At 36.4% G+C, this 4,476-nt stretch overlaps 1 long non-coding RNA gene across 1 annotated transcript; it reads left to right on the top strand.

Moving 5' to 3' along the window:
- The first annotated feature begins 293 nt into the window (after window positions 1-293).
- LOC140693769 (uncharacterized) lies at window positions 294-1,743 on the top strand. Its single transcript, XR_012069466.1, has 2 exons — window positions 294-471; window positions 1,418-1,743. It is a non-coding gene; the product is annotated as an uncharacterized lncRNA (long non-coding RNA).
- Window positions 1,744-4,476: the final 2,733 nt, after the last annotated feature.

Here is a 4,476-nt window from a genome sequence, read left to right as displayed (position 1 = left end):
GATGGACCAACTGGCTCAGGAAACTCCGGTAGATCTCTATTGTGTGATCAAACATTCTCTGGGGACTTGGACTTGAGTTCTATGATTGAAGAAAATGCTTTTCAGAATTTGTCTGAAGAATCCTTGATAAAAAGACCATGTTACACACATTGTGTCTCTGAACCAGATGAAGATAATGATTTTGGTTTTCTGACATTTCCAAGAAAGCTCTGGAAAATGTCTGGGAGTGACCAATTTAAATCCATCTGGTGGGGTGATAATGGATCTTCCATAGTGATTGATGAAGTTGTCTTGAAGAAGGAAGTTTTGGAAAAAAAGGCCCCTTTCAGAATATTTGAAACTGGAAGTATGAAAAGTTTACTTAGACCCATTAACTTTTATGGGTTTAGGAAACTGCGGCAGAAATTTCAAAGATCTGCTTGTCTAGTTGACTTTCTAGCAGAAGAAAAAGAAGCCTCTGTTTCAAGCAAGGTATACACAAATTTTAGTTACGAATTGGTAACTTATGTATAAAATTTTATTTTGTACATCAATCTATGGTAATATAAATGTAAAGCTAGATTTTGAAAATTGTATAAAACTATTAAGGCTAAAATACTTTACTCTAAAAAATGAGGACAGTGCCTTAATTATTCAAGATTATGAGAAACTTTGCTTACAACTATGAATCTTTCCAGAAATTCATATAAAGGTATTAAAGCTGCTTTTCAAAAGTGGCATTCACCGTTACTGTAAATGCTAACATTTAAATTTGATGACTATAATAATTAAATGTGTATTTTCCAAATAAGGAACTTCAAAATATTGTTAGCAATGTTCATATTTTGATGATATTATCCTTGTATAGTAAACGTGGAATCAGGTTTTATACGTTAGGCTTATTGTAGTCTTGTATTTTGGTATAAATATTACTAAAATGATTCTCCTTTGGTTATAGCTGCACTTTTATCATAATCCAAATTTTAAGACGAGGCTGTCCCCAGGTTTTAGTGAGAATAAAAAGAAGAGTTGGGATTAAAAATTCCTCTCTGGTATCTTCATTGCCTGAAGACTTCAAAGAGCAGCACTTTAAAGCAGGGTATAATGTGGATAATAATAATTCTGAATTTGTGGCTGACACTATTGAAGAAAGTGCATTTTTACCTTCTGCAAATTTAAACATGCCTCTAATGAGAAAGCCCTCTACTAGCCACATAATTGGTGATACAACTACCCCGATCAGAGGTGATTTTTCTCCTCCATCATCAATGTCAGACCAACAGAACAAATTGCAGTGGATCAACGAGCTATTTTCAATCAGTTGACCACTGTCCATGGGCACTCTCAAAGCAGTTACAATGAAATAAATGGCCGTGTTGTGAACTCCATTTGAAGTAGAATTTCTACTTCTCAGTAGAGTATATTATCTGCCAAACAGAGCAATTATTTTGGACTGATGTTGGAGCCTTCTACTTTTCCAAATACATATCAGAACATATCTGCAAATGAAGGTCATTTTCCTAAACTTCAACCAGGGTGCAACCCACGCTTTCCAGTGCCAGTGATAGCTGATACATCAGCTACTTCCCTTTCAAGGCCAACTCATCAGCCATCTTCAGTTTATGAACGTCATCCTAATAACAACTGATCTACCAGAGAACTACCAGATTATGCAGGAAACAAAGATTATAACTGATGTTGGCAAATGTCGACAACTATCTGCTATTTTCTTATTTGAACATTAAACATAGATGTGTACCTGTATTTTCCTTAGTATTTTTTAAAAGAATTAAGAATTAAATGGGAGACTAACTTGCCATTCAAAGAATAAAAGAGATATTTGTTTGATATGATCTTAGATAGAACAGTATGGGAGTAAATTTAAATATTTTCATGTAAGGAAAAAGAAAAAATGGAAGAATTTGGAAAAATAATAAAACATGGAGAGAGGGAAAAGAACCAAGTGGTTTCTGGTTCATCCTGGAAAGTATTAAATGTGTTAAGTTAGGATAGTTTGGAACAGGAGATACATTCAGGAACCGGCCCAGGGATCATGGTCTCTATTATGTCATCCCTGGAATCAAAAAGGTCACATGATGTATTCTCAGATGGCACATTCAGCATGTGGTAGAATTTAAGAAGTAATTTATCTATGGTCTTCTTTGTGCTGTTCTCAAAGCATTCCAATTGGTGCTTTCATTACCTGCCCTCAAGAGTCTACACTATATTTTCTAGTTATTAATTTATGTTGCTTTTATGTTCCAGCCAAAGAAGGTTACATCCTCAGGGTGAAACTTAATGCCTTTCCAAATCTAATCACACAAAATTAACTCAACTTAGCTTAGTCATTAGTTTATAAATCTGGCATCTGACTACCTTGACATATCTTTCTGTTTCAGTGTATCTGGATATATATCCAGGCAAATGCTTCTCAACCATGTTAGCTCAAACCTCAACAGTTTTACTCCAGCTCATACTTGGACGTTGGGTGTCCTCATTTTACCTACTTAGACTATCCTCCTCTCAGCACAGAAACCACCTCCTCCAGATGTTTTCTGTCTATCCCACTTTTCTTGTCTATCTTGGATATCACCACAGTAAGCACAGCACATGCCACAGTATGCATTTTAGTATTTAGTGATTGAAAAATACATGTTGACTTTAAGCAATATCTACTTTCCTGAAACAACAAAACTCTTGGTTTTCAAACTATTTCGTTATGGTCTTTACACCACAAACTAGCTCTTTTCATAGTGCAAGGACTAGTCACTCAAGACAGTAATTGGAGGTAGGTACAGAAGACTATGTATTATTTTCTTCTCAAGTCATACCTCCATAGGCCTAAATCATTCCTTTCTCATTTGTTGAATATATTCCTGTCTCTTCATCACCCACCCATCCCAAAAAATTTGATTCTCTTCCCCATACCAATAACTATATTGCCTTCTAATTAATTTACTTCGTAGAATCAGAGCTTTTCCAGAAGAGACACTGCCATTGCAAACATTTAATGTAGGTTTATATACCCCACATAAATTGTGCCCCTTCTAACCTTCACACAGGAAATTTCTAAGATGTACTATTCCCTTGGATGGGGTGGTGGTATTCAGTAATCAAATTGCAATCTAAAATGTGTGGACTAGAAGGAGGTGAGGGTGATAGAATTAAAAATTTGTCCAAGTGCAAGAATACCAAATTTCTGCAGATATTAAGAAATATAAAATATTCATGGAAGTCTTTGACTATTTCCCATTAATTTAAAATAAAAAGCGAAGCATTTTCAGAATGTGAAATGCCCTGAATTGCTGGAAAATTGTAGGCTAGGTCAGGGACCCTAAGGCTTCTGCTTACAATGATGCAGCCAGTGTCAGCTGATAAGACTGGAATGGTAAAATTGAGTCCTGAAAATTTGTCACCTGTTTTGAAGAAAGCCTTTGATATTGTGGAGAATGGGCAAATGGGCCAGGGTTAACTCTAGCAACATCTCACCAAAATGACCTATACCAAGAGAAGAAAAGAGATCACTTGCAGCTGGAGAACTGTGTCTGGACAGCTGTGGTTCTTCCTACAACAGAAACATCAAGCTTTTAAGTTTGTCTGCTGAACTCTGATGGTGGCTATGTTGTTGCTTACATTAGCAGTCTGGGGTTCAGATGGGCTGGTTCAGCAGCTAGTTTCCAGCTTGCTTATCAGACAGTGGGTCTTACCGTGATCATCTTAACAAGGTTCTATACTGGTAAGTCAAAAGCTACAGTTTACTTTCAAAATTAGGAATCGTAAAAAAGAATATTCTTTGTTTGTCCATCTGTAGTTTTCTACCTGGGAAAAACTAGACTTTTGACCAAAGTACAAAAGTTGGCTGGTGCTTTGAAATCTATTCTCTGAGCTCTGCCCACTGAATTCTTCCCACAAATTACTACAAGTCTCTCTACAACTGTGTGTGTGTGTGAAGATGGATTGTTAAGCAGTAACTAAGTTTGTCTTAGTTGAGTCATCAGTGAATTATTCCTCTGCATCTGTTAGAATCTCTCTGAATTAAGAGTTTCATTGAGCCACCAGATTTTCTTCTGATCAGGGAGAGGTAGATTATATTTCTCCCAGTATAATAATTGTTACCTGCTCATTGAATCCCAAGCTGATGTTAGGGCCATGCCTCTAAACCCTTGAATGGGACTGAGGCATACACATTCTCCAGTCCCCAGAGCCCAGCACAGGACTGTATCACCTTTTTTATTTAAGCTTATGTCTAAGTTTTTCTCTTTTAATTCTCACTGTTGACACAACATATTTTGGCTTGGAACACACGTTGACTAATTTGTAGGGTCTGAACCACTGAATTACTCCCATTCACCTAGAAATTGCAATAACTTTTCTTCCCTTGGACTACCTGAAATAGAGTGAGCATAGTCATCATTTTGAAATCAGTCCCCAGTCCTAATAATGCAGAAGATTTACACTACTTTGCCCAGCACTTGAGCAAGAATGTTTGTTGTGGAT

This window comes from Vicugna pacos, unplaced genomic scaffold (assembly GCF_048564905.1).
Source record: "Vicugna pacos unplaced genomic scaffold, VicPac4 scaffold_20, whole genome shotgun sequence".
NCBI lineage: Eukaryota > Metazoa > Chordata > Mammalia > Artiodactyla > Camelidae > Vicugna > Vicugna pacos.
Note: the sequence above shows the minus strand (reverse complement) of the source record. Positions and strands in the feature narration are given on the sequence as shown.